The following is a 19,262-nucleotide window of genomic DNA, read 5'->3' as shown; positions in this document are numbered from 1 at the left end:
GCTGGGGATGCGCCGTGGTGCCGGGCAGCCGCAGCTTCAGGGCTGTTGCTTTTACCAAGATCAAGAATAAATGGGAAGAAATAAACCCTTCCGAAAGCTGGGATTTTGAGCAGTTTACCCATCGCACCAATCGTCTCTCTCTTTTCTCGACGGAGAGAGGGGGCAGAGGAGAAGGTAAGAAGTGGGGTGAGCTCTGTGCGGGTTTGTCACTCCTTCCTAATCCACCGTGCTGGCCTTGGGGATCAGCCTGAGCTCCTCGGAGTTGGGGTTTTCTCATGGATCAGTGCCGTGGTCTGAGCTGTCCTGCCCTGGCAGTGTCTCGGGGCACTCGCAGCCAGGCTGCCGTGAAGCGGGTCTCATCTCCTCTCTGCTTTCCTTGGCTCTGAGGGAAAATAAACTGCAGCTCTCAAAGGCCTGTGTGCTGTGAACAAGGAAAACTGCTGATCCTGCAGGGATATCACTTTCTTCAGCTGCTCCGATGAAGCTAAAATTACCATTCTGTTGTAGTTGTAACTTAATGGAAAATGTTTTGTTTAATAGGAAGGTGTTGCTTTTCTATTTGCAATGGTCTGGGATTCCAAGTTAAACTTACAGCGCCGCTTCCCATAAGGTGTTAATTCCCTCCCTGTGAGGCATCTCTGGCAGCTTCAATTTGTTCTGGCGTTTGACATGGGATGGCTTTGAAGTGTTGCTTTTGAAACTGGATAAGGCAAACGGAGAGCCGTTATCTCAGTTGCTTGAAGAGAAAAACCAAAGCCAGCGTGCTGGGGCAGTGCTCCAGCGTGTCCCTGTGTGCTGCACCCCGTGCTCGGGCTGGGGTGTGTGGTGCGAATAGGATTAATCTCCAGGCATAGCAATAAATGGCTTTGCTGGGCTTGCTCCCTTGGCTTTTGCCTGGAGAAGGCCAGCAACTAGGAGTGCAAGCACCAGCCTCTTACCATTCCAGCGAGGAGTTCAGGCATGTTATTGTTTGGTACGGTAGGAAGGCTGGGCTTTAAGTCACGGTAGGTGCTGGGCCACTGCGTCCTGATAGTTTTCTTTTTTGAGGCAGGCTGTGTTCACTGGCACGGAGTGCCTTCAGTCTGGAACTGTCTCCAGGTGTTTCTTCGTGCTTTTGGGACATGCCTTGTGGGTTGGAGCTGGCATGCTTGGAGTGGGGTCTGTAGGGGTGTTTATGCTCCCAGGGCAGCTCCTGGCCTGGAGAGGGTGGGCAGGGCAGCTCGTCCAGCCCTTTCTGTGGAGTGGAGCTGCAAAGAGGACCTCACCTGTCCCAGCACTGCCCCGGAGAACAGCGAGGTGCCCCATCGATTCACAGTGTCGGTGCTTTACTTCTGCTGTGGCTTTCGGAGCCTGTGTGCACCTAATTACGGTGTTCATTAAGCCCTAAATGTCTTTGACTGATACAATTAATTTTCCTTGCACTAACCAGACTTTCAAAGCCCAGCTTTCTTTTGCTGGGAAGAATTTGTGGGATTTCTCTTCCCTTATGGCTCTTGTGGAGTGGCTACAGTGGGAATCTCACCAGCCTGCAGCAGAGGAGGTATTTGGAAGGACAGGGCAGCAGTGTCCTGTGTGCTGGAGGAAGCAGCACTGTTTAGGTAGTGGTCACAACGAGTGCTTACTTGGTTTAGACCTTGGCTGGGTTTGAAGAGGTGGCACTATGCTGAGCATGTCACTGTACTTCAGCCAAGGGTCTGCTTGTCAGGGTACAGTGTCTCTTCTTGCTGGTGTCTTTTCCTTGAAGTTACTGAAGGGTGTATCAACCCAGTCATTTGTGCCAGCCTCTCTTGCACTGTGGAAAGAACAATCCTGTCTGAAGACCAAGTCTTCTGTTAAGTGTTAGTATTGACCTTAGAAGAGCCTTTATAGTGTCATTGCTAGCTGTGAGCAGGGAAGGAGAAACTTCTCTTGTAAGAGGCTTCAGGAAAAGGCTGGGGGTGCTGGATGGCTTCTGCGGACTATTAGCAAGGTGGTTTGTGTCTCCAGAGGATGTATCTGCCTGCCTGAGGGGCAGAGAGGATAAATCTGATGCTAATCAGGGCATGCCAGGCTAGTGGAGGGGAAGGCATGTGTGTTGGTGGGGAGCTCGGTGTGAGGATTTTGTCTCTGCTGGAGTTGTGGAAGGCAGTTTGTTTGATAACATCTGAAATCAATATGCACAAATACTCTGCCTTGGGGAGGTGCCTGGAGAGAGCATACCCATGACTCCCGGAGTGCAGGTGGAGTGTCGATGGATCTGTTCAGCAGCTCAAAGCACTGGGTGTAGGGAGAGGCAGGCTCTGCTTGTGGAGGAGAACACACTTGGCCTCAGGGCTCTGTGTGGATCCTGAGCACAGTGTTAGGCACCGTGAGAAGGTGAAAGGTGGAGGGAAAAGGGTTTGTGTGAGCTCAGCAGCAGAGCTCAGCTTTGGGCAGCACCAGGCTGTAGTAGGAGCTCTCCTGACACCTGAGTGTGAAGGAGGGTGGGCAGACAAGGTTTCTGCGTGGGTTTCTACCCACCTCTAACTTGCACCGGTGGGACATTTCTTCCTTTACAGCCTCTGGCAGATGCTGCTACTCAGCACAGCCACTGCTGCTGAAGTTTGGCAGCTGAAGACAGGAAGCGGAGCCTGTCCCTTTGCTGAGAACCAGTGAGGGGGCAAGTTACCCCTTCATCTTTTGGGAGAAAGCAAGGCTGCAGCTATCAAAGTAACAGCCAAGTATAAAGTTGATATGAGATAAAATGTTACTTGCTTGTGCCTTAAAAGGTAGGAAAGCAGGCATATCTGGGGAAAAGTAAGTATATAGTAACCCGTATCAAAATTCTGCCTCTTATGACTTTCTCTCTTCTCATCTTCTTGTCTGATCTTCGGTCCTTATTTTTTGGTGGACGATGCCACTTGCTTTGAGAAGCAAGCATCCAACATGCAGGCAGGTAGAATAGTCATCAGAAAATACGTAGCTGAAGAGATGAATGTGGGTAGCTGGCTGTAAAAGCAGTGGGGATGATTGAAGTGTACAGAAGCAATTGTTGACATAGTCATCGTGGCAGATCTGAAGGTAGGTTAGTGATGTTTGTGATAAAGCATCAAAGCACTGCATACAACAGGTAAACAAATGATATCAAATAATATCATGTAGTCAGGCATGTTGTTTTAATTAAGACAGTGGTTAAGCTTAGCATGATTGGAGAAAAATGTCTGAAATTTTTCTAAAGAGAAGAAATCCTGATAATTGATAAATTGGGGTAGGATCCTAATTGCAGAGATAATGGTGGGAAGAATCTGCAGTGACTTCATGGATGTGTGGGAGGGTGGCTGCTGGTTGGTGGTGATGGGTGAGGTGCAAGCATACGTGCACGTTTCCAGCTTTTCAGAAACTCAGATGTTTCTCAGGTTGTGTAGTTGGCCACAGGTGATAACTTGAAGGATTGAGCTTTAATGACAGAAAAACATGCTCAGGTAGGGACATTTGCATCAGACTTGCAGAACTGTCACGAAATGGAGCTGCTCCGCCCCTGGTTGGAAGTGGCAGCCCTGCCCCAGCAAGTGTAGTGTGCCTCAGGCCCAGAGCTGCCTGTCCTACAGGTGAGGGCCCTTGGTGTTGGGCTGGGTGAGAAGTGGCACCTGGTGACAGACACAGGGGAGAAGAGATGAAACCAGAGATGTGGTGAAGCAGGGAGGTCTCCTGTCGGTTCCTAGGAAAGGCTTGTGCCGTACTTCAAGGGCTGCTATGAATTAGCAAGTTATAGCATTTTTTTCCAGAATCAAACATCAGGCCTATCAAAAAATCCATCTGGAAATCTGACTCAGCCTTTCCTATTTTCCTGGTTTCCAGCTACTGTGTTGCTTTCCAGTCTGTTTTTTTCCCTGGACCCTATATAAATACAGTCATTTTATAGACTTTGTTAATGATGGGGTGCAGTCAAGCACTGCATAACTTGCAGTTCTAACTTGCTTAGAAATTTTCAGTCTGGATTTGTTGGTCACTTTTCCTACTGGATTAAGTCTTCAGAAACGTTTTCCTGTTCCATTGCAGTTTTTAGTTTTATTTTTGGCATAAGTGATATGGACAGAAGTGGAGAAGCATAAATATTTGTCGAAAGTGTCAAGTACATGACATTGGAGAATTTTTTTTATTGCTTTCATGTGCTGGTGTCTCTGGATGGGGAAGTTCTCCTGAAAGGTCAAAATCTCTTGAGGACACAGCTTCTCTGTGAGCTGAGGCTTGTAGCTGAAAGGGAAGGCTGTCCTATGGCAGCTGGGAGCTTCTCAGCCCAGAAACCTGCTGGTTTAGGGAGTGAACCTGGCTGAATATGAACCCTTGTATTTTATTTCTTGATGGTACCCAGCACATGAGCTGAGTCATGCCTTGTGGGTAAAGGTGTGGCTTGTGGAAGACTTACTACTTTTGGGTTGCTGCCCTGGGCAGTCATTATTTTAGGGAGAGTACCTCGGAAATAGTTATTCTTTTTGCAGAAGCCATGTGGGATTAATTCAGCCTGTTTGCCTCTGGGGTGGTTTCAGCGTTTCAGCAGATTGGTGACTGTGTTCAGGGAAGGCTGTAAAATGTTGTGATTAATTCTTCAGTATTGTTCAGAGTTTATGGTGAAGTTGTTAGCTAGTTAACAGTGACTGTTCTAATTAGTCTGGTGTGAGCTAAACAGCCAGGCTGTGATGTGCCACTGTCTTGCTGGAGCAGCACTTTAATATGTGTCTTTCTAAGATCACAGAATCATCTATGTTGGAAAAGACCTTGAAGATCATCTAGTCCAACCATTAACCTAGCACTGACCATTCTCAGCTATGCCATATCCCTCAGCACTAGGGATCTCAGCAGCCTTCTCCTTTTTGCTGTACTCTCTGCAGAGCAGCCATGTGGATGTCTTGAACAAGAAGGAAAGTCACGGAAGTGCAGCCTTCATTTTTGCTGATACTGGTGCTGAGTGGCAGCTGCTCCCCTGAGGTCAGTGGAGGCAAATTCATTACCTCACTTTTCTGCTACCTTCTGCAATTCCCTATCTTGAGTAGTTTCCACTCACACCAGCTGGCAACAGAGCCTGGGGTTTTGTTGGAAGTCCTTGCTGCAAAGCAGAGATGGGGCAGAGGGGCCTGTATAGAGCCATCAGGAGCACAAACCTGTGTGCCAAGGTGGGAGGAAGAGAGCCGCTCCCTAAAACCTTCAGTCCTGTGCAGTATCCCGTGAATGTTTCTGGGGTGTGATGATTGTTTTTCTCAGCCAAGTGGCTCCATAATTGTGTGACCTTGTGAGGACAAAGCATTACTGACACATTATGGATAGATGTTAGGTTCTTGTTCCCATGAGGAAACTATGCAGGGCAAGACTCATGACTTTGCACAGCTGTGCAGATAACATTTTCTTCAAGTTCAGAGGAAAAAAAAAATCTTGTCTCTGATATTCTCACTTTACATGGATTTGTGGTATGGCTGTTGAAGTCTGAGCATGCTACCTAGAAGCAAGTCCTGCAGACACACCAGGCTTTCAAGTGGAGAAGGATGATTTGGTATGTAGGCTGTTAAATTAACACAAAGAGGACCCATTCAGTTGTTTCCTCTGGCTACAGATTTCCTTGGTAACCTGGAGCTCCAATTCACAGATAGACCCCAACATTGAGTGCTTAACATGAGTGTTAAACTAGGAGAAGACATGAGGGGCTCAGCTGGGGTGGGAAAAGGAAGAATAAAGAAGTGCTGTGGAAGCCCAGGCTAAATAACACCTTCTGAGGATGTGTCAGTGTCACATTTGTGACTGCTGCTGCCTGTGGTGAAGGTGTGAATCAGTTGTACCAGGGGGTGTGAGATTATCATACTGTGCTGTCCTGGACTTTAGTGCCTGCATTTGACAGTTGGGTACTGTGCTGGGGCGGTGCTCAGATCCTGCTGTCCTCCTGCCTGTGGCTTGTGTTTCTCAGCTGTCCCTTTCTGGAGATTATTCACAATTTTGTCTTGCAGTCCTGTGAGTGCAGCAAAGTTTGGACAAGCCACCCTGTAGTTTGTCATGGTTTTGCCTGGCTTTTGCACGACATACATTAATTCAAAAGTTATTTTAGTGTTGATCCCTTGTAGTCATGAGAGACTTTACCATGAGTGTCTCTATTCCCCCCCATTCTAGGCAGTAGTTCAGGTTTTTATTCTACAGAACAGAAGTGAGTCCTAAAACATCAAATGAGCTGGTGAGGATAGGATTTTTTGAATATACAAGTAACATGGGCACAGCCTCATGAAGCCCACAGTTGCAGGCTGTCACATACACAGTAGATAAAGGCAGCAGCAGGGAAAAAAAAATGTGCCAGCATGGCTTTGCCGAGTACTGTGTGCATGCATACCTACCTGAGGCTGGCTCTAATTACCAGCTCCCATGCTGTTCTGCTGCCGCATCCAGCTCTGTCAAGTTACTCTCAACTACCTCCTGCCTTTGTGCTTCCACACCACGGTACTGGCAACACACGGGCATCACTGGAGGTTTTTTTCTGCCTCTGGACTCTTAATGGGTTCGATGCAGCTGGTGGTCTTAGTCTGACCTGCTGCTTTGATGTGTGCTCTCGGAGAGAAATTGGGACGCTCAAAGGGACCCATGCTGGAAGAGGATCTGTAGCTGTTGCTTCATGCTGGGTGTCTGCTACCAGACCCGCCCTTCCCCTCATCAACCCCAGAACGTGGGGCCTTGCCTGTTGGCGGACAAGAAGCTGGAAGGTGTGTGAGCTGCCTTCTTGTTATGAGCCTGGGATGGCTGTGATCTGAGGATCAACCACAGCTCTGTAGGGAAGGAGGCTTCCTTGCTGCAGCATGTGGAAAGTGATTGATGGTAACATGAAAGGAAAAAGATGGATTTTGCCCCTCAAGGGACTTGAGTGTTGCCTTGGAAAACTGTATTTTGCTTCAGAGCTTCCCTCCCTATCTTCAGTGTGCAAAAACTGGGAGGGAAGGAGAGAGAACTGAGTGTGAATACTGGCACTATAGAAGGCAGTAGCCCTGTGCCAAAGAAATAAAGATATTTGAAGGGCAGCAGGACCTGATGCAGTGTTCCTGTGACAAATTATTACATGTGCGTAAGCCAGCCACTTGGACAAGTCAAGTCTTAATTTTGGCACTTCCTAACACCTGCTTCTGGTAATGCTGTCTGGGTAGTGCTGTTCTGTGATATTATTTATGCTGGAACCAAGGGTTTGGGTCTGCTTGTGCTAATGGTGTGCCTGCTTCAAGTGGCAGCATGAGGACAGCAGATTCATCCTCTGACCTCTTACTGATGAGATGCTTTAATGTTGAAGTCTGGACTGACGCTTCTGTAGCTGTCAGGTAGCTTGAGTAACAAAGGTTAATGATACCTGTGGCTCCCAGCTCTGTGAGGTGAAGTGTAAAACAGACCTAAGATGAGTTTTATTTTGCCTTGCTGTGTCAGCACCTCATCCCCAGGCTGAGAGATGGGCCTGGAGAAGTGGAAGATGTCCAAGTGCAGTTTTATCAGGCCAACCCTTGCTGAGTGCAGAGGGAACAGAAATGTGCTGCTGCCTCAGGGCTGGGGCATGGGGTTACTGTGTGTGCAGAGTGTGATCTGTTGGCATGATGAGAACAAGGTCCTCTGGCTCAGCTTGTCTAATGTGCACAGCACTGGCAGAGGAAAGGCTGGGGAAGCGTGAACATCTGAGGAAAGAGGTAGAAGGAAGGGTTTTATGCAAACTTGAGAGGGCTTGTAGCTTCCTCTATAGTGCTGTCAGGTCATTCCATTCAAGGGTGTGATGCAGGCTTTGCCTGCCTTTGTCCTGTAGTAGTAGTCATGAACTTCAGTGATCTCAGCAGGCAAATCAGGCCACGTTACTACTGTGCAGTTACATATTAGAGAGATCAGACATCTCTTCCAGCATGTTTCCATACTCTAATCAGGCTTCTGCTTTTGCCTTTCTCATACAGTATTGATGTGGGCAGTGCCTGTAACTTGCCTTGAAGCAATAGTAAAAAGACATGATTTATTCATAGAAGTTGCTGGGAGTCCATTCCTTAAGGCCAGATTGATTTAAGTGGGACTGCAGAATGGAACTGGCATTTTTTGTTAATTTTGTTTGCTGTTCCCAAGGAGCCAGAAAGTGCGCTCCTCCCAAATGCCACTGTATCTGTCTGCCATCCAGAATGATTCACAGATGCAAAAGGGCAACGTAAGATTATGCCCCACCTGTGGGAATCAGTTCTTCTGTGGCACATCCTCCCAGCCACCAAATGAATGAACAAGCAAAACCAGTATGACTTTCCCCATCCTCTTCCCAACATCTGTCTGTTTGCCTCCTTGTTTCTTGTGTTAAGAGCATAAACTTCACAGCAGGGACCAGTGTTTTCTCTGTACAGCATCAGGCACAGGTGATAACTGTACAAAATGCCACAGCAGTGGAAAATAAGCCTCTAGATCTGAGTCAAAGGACTGCAGATGCTCTGGGGATGCAAGGCCAGAGGGCTGTTTTTTAGTTGAAGAGAGGTCTTCTCTGGTTTGACTCCAGTAGTGTGTTTCTGGGCTGCCTTTGGTTCAGTGCCTGCCCAGCTCCACTTGGGAAGCCCTTTCCATTCATTCCCAGAGACGTCCCTGGCCCTTGCTGCTCCCAGGCCTGAGCCTACTTACCCTTCCTTGCCACTCACAGTGGGTGCACCAGCCTCCTGCTAATGGCATGGCTGCAGTGTCAGGTCTTTTTGAGTGTTTGCTGTGAGCTGGATAAAACCACCTGGATTCATCGAGGGTGTGTTGTGGTTACTGCAGAGTCCTGAGAGTCTCATTCCTCTACAGTCTTGTGGAGGAAAGGAAGCCTTCCAGAGTCTTTAATATTCCATACTCTTTAGGTATGAATAAATATTTCCTTGGCCTGAAACGTTCTTCTGCTGTGAAATCCATTGCAGTCTCTTTGCCTAAGACAATCAGTCTCCTTCCTTCCCTGTCTCCTCCCATGCTCCAACTTTTAACCTAGAAATGTGCTGACACTTCATCATCAAACTGGTTTCTAGCATGTTAGGGAGCTCTGCAGAGCGTCTTTGCAAGTTGTCAGTGTAGCTGCATGCAAGAGAAGAGGAAAGTGGCTCAGAGTTGCTCATCTCCTGGGGAATTGCTCTTCCTAGCTGATGGCTTTCTATAAAAGCATCTGACAGCTCTGTCCGTGTGTATCTGTTCCCCTCTAAAGGATGGGTGTGGGATTGAGGAGTCAATGAAGAAAGGTATTTCATGGTTGTTTTTAAATACATTTATTTTGACAGTGCTCCCACCTTGTAGAGCATCCCTGTTCCACCATGCCAGTATACTGACTTGAGCCTCTTCGAAGCTGTCTGTTCCACTGTCATGACCTGTGGATCACTCAGTGCCTCTGCAGTTCTTGTTCTACTTTCTTGGCAAGAAGCCTCTGACTCATAGTGAGCCCCTTCCTGCTCCACTCCCCAGGAGGCTGAGGTGTCTAATGCTCTTGTAAAAGTGTTTCATCTGTGGGATTTCTGCAGTTCCCTGATTTGGTGGCAGGTGTGGCTCCTGAGGGGCAGGAGGTCTGAGTGAAGCCCCTGTGTTTTCCAGAACATGTACAGGTGACTGCACTGTTCAGGATGGATGGAGCTCCTGCCAGCAGCTGAAGGCAACTTTCTTGTACCTGGGACAGTTAATACGTTGAAGCAAAGCGATCCCAGCCATCCTTACTTGCTGACTTTGAGAAACACCATTTCCAGCAGCAACTTGGCTCTTTCAAAGTCCTTGACCTCCTCTGAACCTTTCTGCAGCCCTGGTATCTCCCAGGCTGAGCAGTGCTGGCAGTTGGGAACACCAGTGTCCAGGCTGAGGCACTTAGGGTCAGCCAGCTCCAAGGCAAATGGCATGTCTGCTCTCCCCACGGCTTCCACCCTCACAGTGCCTGGATCTTCCAGCCCTGCACAGCCCTGTCCTCTGACTAGACAGGCCTATGGAGATTCACCAGAGCCAAAGGCTTTGTGAGGATCAGCTGAGCAGCTCCTGGAGGCAGGTGGGAAGCCAAGAGCTGGAGCACAGGCTGCTGAGCTGGAGAGGGCATGGAGAAACCTGCCCAGAAGGGAGTCCGAAGATGCTCCAAGGTCACTCTTAAGTCTGAAGAGCCACAGCAATGCTGAGTTGGGAACATGACCTGCAAAAGCTGGAGCTTTGAAAAATGTGACAAGGAAAGGAGTGAAACAGCCCTCTGTCGTGGTGAAGGCCTGGACTATATGGCCTTAGGAATCCACCTCCTCCTTGCCTTGTTCCTGTGCAAAGCTGGGGCTGTTGGGAACACAGCACAGCTGCTGCAGTGCTCTCACTGTGACCATCTGAAACTGCTCAAGGAGTAAGTGTGACACCAGCAAGCCAGTCCTCTGATTGCTGGGTCACTTAGTCAGAAACAGAGTAAGGTGTCTTCTGAGCTTGTCTGTGGGAGGTAGCTGTCTGACCAAGCGTGAACCACAGCCTTGCTGTTCTTCGTTCCACTCCCCATACCCAAACTGCCACAAGCTGTGATCCGAGTAGAAGGGATGCCTGAAGTGTTTGTGGGCTTTGGGTCACTTTACTTTAGACGCTCTTCAAAAACTGTGGTCATAACACCTCCCAGGCATCTGGGGCTGATGTGGATGAAAGGAAGTTCCTTGCATTAAAACCAGATGGACTGCAGCTGCTCCATATATGAAGCTGCTCCATGTATGTACTTGGGCTTGGCACACCTCTCCCAGGTGCTGGGGAGCAGCTGCCCCTTCCCCGGGTGCCAGGCAGGTCCTGCATCCAGCTCTGCAGTGTATTGGACCAAACGTGCTCTGATGATTAGGGTGAGCAGAGTCTCTCTCCTGTCAAACTGTTTGCTCTGGCTACAGTTTTGGCTGCTTGGAAACTGTTGCTTTTCAAGCCTTTCAAGCCCACCTCCCAGAGAACATGGGAGTTGTAAGTATTTAGACATATAATAAGGAGGATGTAATTAAAATCCTTAATTTTATTTTTCTTGTTTGAGTTTTTTTTAATTCCTTTGATTTAAAGGGTGGTAGTAGCTAATTAGATTCTGGGCCAGACTTGCACAGGCAGCCAGGGGGGAAGGGACTGCAAATGAGCCTAGCCAGGAAATTGCACGTTTAAATATAGTTCTTAGTAGGGTCAGCAAAACACCCAAGGGACAAATTAAGAATAAAATTTTTGCTGTAATGTGTTCATTTAGCTGCAGGCATCATCTTAAGGGAAACAAGAAGGAAGCCTGGGAGTGAGGGGAGCAAGTTGAAGGGTAGTTGTCCCTTCTGCAGTGTGTTTGTGTGCTGCTGCAGGTCTCTCCCAGGCAGTAGCATCCTCCTGTCCTCTGGCTTGGCTGATTCCAAGCAGAAACCACTTAAGGGATTTTGGGGTTGGGCGGGGTGTGTGGTTTCACTGGAGGATATAAATCCATAGTTCATGCAATGCTGTGGGGCTGCTGTTGCTGTTACCAGCTTTGGCGCAGACACCTGGGTCGCCCTGTTCAGCAGGTGGTAGGGAGGTGGGACCAGCCACCACCTCGTTGCACTATTCGGGTTATTGGGGGGCAGCTTTCCCTGTGGGGCTGCTGCTTCCTTCCCAAACACTGGGTGGGTAGGATGGTGCTCCCTGCTCCCATGGGTACTGACCAGTTTCCCTGAACTGATGTGTTGGGAGGGTGGTTAGAATTAGTGGTAGGAGATGGGTTCAGCCTGAATAAAGGGAATTCAGGGAAATGGGCATTGGATTTGTCCCTTTAGAAGTCTGCAGCCTTGTGTTTTTCCTGTTGGGACCTGTGGCTTTTGGCACAGGCGCAAGATCATTGTCCCTGCTGTGGATATGAGTGAGGAAAGCAGTGTGTAAAGCAGCCAGAGCCCAAGATGCAGGACACAGAGCACATCTAGAGGCACATCTGGAGCCACCCCTGGCTGGAAGCCAGCGTTCCTCTTGAGTTTGACTGACAGGGGCATTAATTTTCCAGCCTTGTTTGGCCCTTGGTTCCTGCATGGCCAGTGGGAAGCGCAGCAGAGCTCACCTACTCCTTGGTGGTACTTTAGGAACAGCCTGAATTAGTCATTGGCAACTTTAACTTCTCCTTAAAGCTAAGATAAAGAAGTACTGCTGGTGATGGGGGAGGGGACATGCAGAAATGCAGCTTGTTCTGTGTTTCCCAGGACCTCAGACCCAACCCTCAGTGCTCTCCCTTTGGTTTTCACTACTTCCCTAGGGGAAGGCCATGTGCTTGGCGGGGGTAGAGCTTGTCAGGAGTGAGGCCTTGAGCCTACATCCCTCCCTTCTCTGGAGGGCTGCAGAGCTGTTTACTGTTCAGTCTCTCTGGAATAAGTTTTCACAAAAGCTGTGGACCCACGAAGGGGTGGTGGGGAGCTCACCGTCCCACAGCTTTCCAGCGTGCTCAATTGTGCTCGCTGGGTAAGTTTTTCACAGAGCCAAATGAAGAGCTGTGCAGTCAGAGCATGGTATTTACGTGCCTTCAAGACCTCATGTAACTGGGTGACTTTCACTTTTGTCATTTATAAATGGCATACAGTAATACCTTGGGATCACAGAGAAACGACGGAAACCTTGCATTTGGAAGGCTCCAAACCTGGAAGACAAATGAAAGGAAGCATTAAGGAAAGAGCAAAGTGTCATCTTTTTCTTTTTTTTTAATCTGGGAGTGTGATTCATTTACTGAGTGGTAGTCAGTCATCAGTATGTCACAGATGCTGTTATACCGTATGAGCATTTTGACAAATGTCACCTCACATGATAGCCCTGTGTCACTTGGTAGGGTTTTCCTTGCTGCTGTTCTCTAAACAGACATAGTAGGCTTGTTTGTGCAGGTGCCATTTGGGGCTAGACTTTCAAGGGAGTTGAGCACCCACTTAAATGCACTGGCCTTTGGGGATAACTACTTAAGCTGTCTTTTTCATGCCCACTTTGATTATAAGCACTTTGAGCCAGACCTTGCCTTTTCGTGTGCCTTACAGCATGAAAGCACAGTGGGGCAGTGAGCTCTCTATTAATTGGTGCTGTTGCCAGGCTATTGAAAAGTTGTAATAACCTGGCCACATTTTCAAGTGCTGGTCTAGGCTCTCTGCCTGGATGTCAAAAAGGGAAAGCTAATTACAGTGTGAACCAAGGAGAACAGGCTGGCCTGAAGGAAATGTCATTAAGGTTCTCCTCAGGCCCAAGGTCAGCCCATGTCAAATCACAGCTGCATGAACCTCTAAATTTCTTCCTCCTTCAGTTAAATTACCAGCAAGTGATTTCTTGCAAGTGTAAACATCTTTTATACCAAGAGAATGAATACTGTCTGTTTTCTCTAAATCCAAGTAATAGAGGCTGGGCTGGGATTGCAGAAGCAAATAGAAGAGGACAGTTTCTTCCCTTGCTCGCCCTTCTTGCTCTGTAGCACTGCACAGAGTATTTGTTTTGGCTTCCTGCAGACTCATGGGGTCTACTATGGGGCAGTGAATGTGTGTGGGGGTTTATCCCTTCTAATACCATGTGAGATGGGCATTGGGGTGCCTGACCTCCTGTGTGGCCAGCAGGTGTGGCACAATAGAGCTTTCTGTGTGGCACTTGTCATGTTGCAGAACTCACTTCCCTAAAGTGTTGTAGAGGCTGAAAAAATAAATAGCTTCAAAATGGTGGTAGATTAGTTTGGAGGTGTTGTGTCAGGGCTCTCTGAGTGACTACTTGAAGTTGGGAGGTGCTGTCAGGAGGACAAACTAAACTCCTGATTGTCATTACTGGTTTTTAGCTCTTAATTTCTGGACAAGCACCCCTCCAAGCTTACAGTACTGGCCCATGTTGGAGACAAATCAGGGCAAGGTAGATATGTGACCTGACTCAGTATGATTTTTCCTATAAAAAAGGATCTGCTGGCTTGTTTTCTAGAAGTTCCTGACCTACATCTCAAACTTAGTGCTGGTTCAGGAAGGAAGAGCAGTCACGAGTCCATACTTCATATGAGTGCAGAGTTTCATCGTTATCTCATGCAGCTGCTTCTCAAGATGGGAGATGGGACTAGAACCATGTAAATCAGAGCTTGCTGTAAAAAAAAAAAAAAAAAAAATTTAACCTGGTTTCCTTCTGAAACCAGACCCTGTGTGAAATATGACCCAGACATCAGCTGTGTATTTCTGTCAGTCCTGTCTCCCACCCTGCCACCTATCAGCTTTTGGAGCCGTTGTCCTGGACTCAGGTATCTTGCAGTGGTTAAGGCTTCAAAGATTTGTTACAAGTTTTTGTGGAAATGGATGGCTGGGTAGAGGGGGAAGATGTTATGGTGAGATAAGGGTGAAGGGCTTCAGAGTCATTAATTCTGCTCATACCAGGACAAGGTGACAATGCTGCTTCTCTCATCCTCAGTCTCTATCCTGCCACCCTTCTAGTGCAATTTTTTCCCTTTGCCTGCCCACGATACTTGGTCCTGAAGGATCCTTGCCTTGTGACTGTTTCTGAAGGCTGAGCAGGGACTACTCTGGTTCAGGGCTGGGCTGCTGGAGGGGTAATGCTGGTCAAAGCTTGGATCATTTTGGAGGAGTTGTGGGGCAACGATGCTGAGATAAGTGGAGACCAAGTCTCAGGGCTGCTGCATGCTCCCTATGATGGAGCAGAGAGCTTGGAGAGACTGGCATGTTGGAGGCACAGAATTCAGGGCGCTTGCCTGACCACAACTTAGTACAGAAACCTAAACCCTAAGAAGACACGCTTGAAGCCTTCTTCATGGGACTGCTATCAAGACTAACTTGTGTGATGCCACATGGCCATGCCATTGCTACACCCGTCCAGCTGGTGTTAGTTTTGATCCTCTAGGATGGTGCACCTTGGACAGTGGTCCTGAGCCTTTCTGAGACCATTTTTCCCTTTAAAAGTTCATATGGGGAGTAAATATGGGACAGAGAAATCCCAGAAAGATAAATAATCCTACAGTCTTCAGCCGGATGCAGCTCCCCAGTAAACAATTTGTGGTGATCTTTTTAACACTTCGCCATCCTCCAGCAGTGCCTGGGCAGGCAGCATTGAATCCCTGTTGCATGGAGGGAGGAAGATGCTGTGTTTTGAGGTCAGGGTGAACCGAACTGTGTCAGATCCAGGCATGAATTTATCTGTGTCTTGCATCACAAACTATTGAAGGAGTTGGTGGGAGGTTTGCATGTGGGTAAAGAGTAGGCAAATGCAGTTTGACTTGGGTGCTGGCTAATAAAGAGTGTAGCACAGAAAATAAAAATCCTCAGAGGAGATTTAATAACTGGGGAGAATAATTGTAAAGTACTTCAGAATATTAACCAATGGCTGAATGCATCTAATTAGCTTAATGAATCTGGGTGGTTGGGTTCTTTTTTTAATCAAACAGATGGGCAAAACATTATGCACAAAAAAAATGAGATCTGAATACAATGAACGCATTTAATTAGCAAATAAAAGAGAAGGGGTTTGTTTTTCAACTTGAGAAGTGAGAGATTCTTCTTCACTGAATGCTCAGAAAGAGCCTTGAATGTCATGATTTCTTAGGAAGCCTCAGATTGTTTCGATTATTATTTATAATGGCTTGGGTGTTTGAGATGGGCGTCAGCCTGGAGCTGGCTGTGCCTGCGGGGAGGCGAGCTGGTGGCAGCAATGCCTTGCCGGTGCTGCAACAGCATGGGGTGATCCCTGGCTGCTTGTTGAGGCTTGGATTCCCCAAGGGCAGAGTCAGTAGCAGTAATGCTGCTTAACCCTGCGCTCCAAAGCCTTTCACCTAAGTGTTTATATGTGATCATCTCTGTTTTGCAGAGGGGGAAAGCAAGGAAGCAGTAGCCTGAGGTTAAGCAGGGTACAAGTTCAGTGTCAAACATATGGTGCAGGTCAAGGTGCCCTCAGTATTCAGGACACCTCCAGAGCATGTCTCTGATGTCCTGTGCTCGCACTGTCCATGCCAGGAGTTCCTGCAGCCACATGAGATTGATTCCTGCCACTGATTTCACTGGCCCTGCTTCAGTGCTGGCTCTCGTCCCTCCTGGCGCCTATTACAACATGCATGCTCTCCTGTAATGTGTCTAACCAGTTTTGCTCTGCCATGGAAACCTGGTGCAAATCAATGCCTCTCCAGATGGGAGACTGCTCTCCCAATGAACCTCCAGTGCTTATGTAGGTGTGTAATGTATCTGCAGTATCTCTGAGCCTTGCCAAGGCTGGGAGCATTTGCTCCAGTCTAATATTATAAAATGAACAAACCATTTTGATATTAAGCCTATAATAATAACACCTTGTATCTAAAGAGTATGTTTTTCCCCATTGGTGGATTACTCAGCTCTGTTCTTTTGAGGCAGTGTTTAACAAAAGCAAAGACTTTCCAAGACTATATTTAATTAAACAGAGCTGAGATCTCTTCTGCTTTATTTTACTGCTGTGACTTTGCTCTACAGTCACATCTCTGGGGCAGTTAGAAATGGAGCTTGTGCTCTGCCAGTGCACAGCCCAGGTGCGTCGCTGTCCCCTGCCCAGATGTGCCTGTCCAGATGTGCCCAGTGGTGCACTAATCCTGGAGGAGCTCATGTATGTAGGGACTCACAGGCTCCAGCTGCTTTTTAGTATGACAGGGAATGTGGCACTTGGAGCAACCTCTGAAGCTGAGCATGTGCTTGGGTTAAGCCACGTGGCCCATTCAAGTGGCAGCTCAACTAACACACTTCACATTACAACTAAGATTTGGGGTTCTAATTTCTACGTGCTTCCTTTTTTATTGCTAATGTAGGTATAGGAGCATTTTGAGTACGATGGCTTGGTTATCAGCAATTAGATACAAAGTGAAGACTTTAATTTGAAGGCTCCTTATTTCTGTTTTAGGAGACATCTGTGAGCAGATGGTGATATGCTCTGCTTTTGCTTATTGTTGCAGATTATTTGCCAGATAATTTTTCTGACTAATCCTTTGGCCGGTAGACTGTTTAAAATCCCAGAGTCAGGTTTCTGTTAAAAACACTTGTGTTTGCAAATTTTAAAATCTGTTCCTGTGCTTGCTTGCTGATGTCACTGTGAGCAGGAGCCATTTCTCTGGGTGGCAGATGCCCTCTGCACCATGGGAGAGGGGCAGCTCCTAAAGCAGAACCCCCTGCCAGTGGCAAGATGGGAGGTAGCACCTTCATGCCCAGTTTGGAGTTTAGTTTAGTTTATTTTAAAGCGTGGTATGGCTCAAGTCCTATCCTCAGCATCAGTGCTATCATACTGACCTCCCCCGAGGTCACATTGCTGTTCTGTGTGGCATGGTAAGGAGACAGTCCTGCTGACACCAAGCTTGTGTTTTGTGCAGGTGATGATCATGACTTCACCCGTGCAGAGCAGCAGTTGGGTGATTTGCCTGCATGCAGCTGGGCACGACACTGGTAGCAGTACTGCTGGGGGTACTGCAGCCACCAGCACAGCTTTCCCTCTGCTGAAAGGCTGCTGTGATTTTTTTTCTTTTTTTTTTTCCCCCCTCATCTCTTGCCACCTCTCTCTCTTTAAAAAAAAACCAAAACAAAACTCTCTTGTGTGTCTTTGGAGAGCTGACTATGGTAACTGCTTGACTGATTTATTCTAGTATTTTAACATTTACTGGATTTACATAACAGCCAAACAATCTGTTTCAGGAGTTTAATATAAACCCAACTCTAGTGAGTCACATCCATGTTAGCAGTAATGCAAGGAGAGGCAGCTGGGGGAGTGAGGAGGTGACTTTTTCTGGGTTTCTGCATGGGAATATCTGGCTGCCTGAAATATCTCTGACACCTCATAGCTGAGTGACGCTGCCAGTTCTCCTCTGCCATCAAGGATTAGTTCTGAAACTTTGAAAGAGCAATGGATGCATCATATCAGTGCTCCCCTCGCAGCTCCCAGCCAAGCCTCGTGGCCTTTCTGGAGTGACCCAGGCAGTACTGTGTGTCCCCTGGTGCTCCACAGCCTCGTGTTTGGAAGAGAGGGAATGGAACTATGAGAGCTGCAAGATAAAGCCTGTAGTGATTTGCTGCTTGCTTTTTCAATCAAAAACCACATAGCCTTTGTTTGTGCCAGAGCTTTGTAGACCAGATCCTCAAGGGCATGAATATCAGCACAGCAGCAAGCAGGATGCTGATGTGTACCAGCACATCTTCCTGGGAGCTGGTGGCTCATGTGCAGGGTTTGGGGCCAGAGTGGGTTGGAGCCCAGCGGGGTGAGAGCTGGCCCTGGGCAGTCACAGCAAGACAGCTTTTGCGGCCTCCCTGGCATGAGCCAGGTGAGTGGGGTTTGTTCCTCGGGACATCAGGGGTGAGATCCATCAGGATGATTAACAACAGGCGTTTCCCAAAGTGTGATGTGTAAGCTGCTGCTTCAGGTCCTATCCAGGCAGAATAATTTTGTGTCTCCCTTAGTTGTCCATCCCTTGTGTCTCATACAGTTGACTTGTATGAACGCAACAAACCTCCAGAGCACCTCTGCCACGGGCAGCCTGGCCCTCGTGCTCTGGAGGCTCTGTTGCCTCTGTAATGCTGGGGTTGTAATGTGATCAAGCAAAACAGGTCTCCAACTCCAGTTGTCATTTACAAAAACCCTGAGCAAGAGACAGGAGGGACGGAATAGCTGGGTTTGCGTTGCTGCCTGGGTTAGAGGTTGGCTGTTCTAAGCAAGTGCTTCTCTTGCTGCAGCTTGCTTATTTGAATTCTTGTCTTTAGAATGGAAAATAAATGCTGGCTGATGAGATCCATTACAGCACTAATTTTAGAGTGTGCCAAACACTGGGAAATTGTTTTCAATTTTCAGTCTCATTTCTCCTTTATTTCCTCCCTCCATTTGTGAAAACTGTCTTTGTCATTCTTCTAAATGCCTGGTGATGTTCTGCTCACTGGTATCTTCAGGCATTCTCCTTCCAGCCCTCTTTTCTGATACCATTTTGTTCAGCCACTTGACACTGCTGTTAAAAGCTCTCTCTGGGGCCGCAGGCAGCCGTGTTGGCACAATGCAGGCAGTGACACTCTGCCAGCTGGTGCGGGATGCCAGCAGAGCACCCTGCAAGGCTGGGGGCAGCAGGGAAGGCAGCATCAGAGCGGAATTTCTTATCCTTGGGCATGTAGGGATTTGTAAGTCTTTCCAGCCCCACCCCAGCCTGCTTTCTCGATGACCAAGAGGGAAAATATGAATTTTCCTCCGGTCTCCTGAAGAGTTTAGGAAGCAGTCCCAAAGCTTCAGTGTTTGTCCTTGGCACTAATGAAAACCTGAGTCGTTGCTCAAGAAGATGGAGCAGGCAGTGAATTGAAGCAGGAATTGAAATGCTTGATCAATGCCAGAGGGAACAGCAGTGCAAAAAATCTAGA

General features: G+C 47.8%; 1 protein-coding gene across 1 annotated transcript in view; it reads left to right on the top strand.

The window, feature by feature from the left end:
• CAMKK1 (calcium/calmodulin dependent protein kinase kinase 1) overlaps positions 1-19,262 on the top strand; it is a 102,048-nt gene continuing 82,786 nt past the window's right edge. Inside the window, exon 1 of the mRNA XM_026861569.1 lies at positions 1-174. The gene's annotated coding sequence lies outside the window, so the exon portion shown is untranslated. The remainder of the gene's footprint in view (positions 175-19,262) is intronic.

The sequence above is a fragment of the Athene cunicularia genome (genome assembly GCF_003259725.1).
Source record: "Athene cunicularia isolate RWA chromosome 19 unlocalized genomic scaffold, athCun1 chr19_part1, whole genome shotgun sequence".
NCBI classification, from domain to species: Eukaryota; Metazoa; Chordata; class Aves; order Strigiformes; family Strigidae; genus Athene; species Athene cunicularia.
This window is presented reverse-complemented; position numbering and strand designations above follow the sequence as displayed.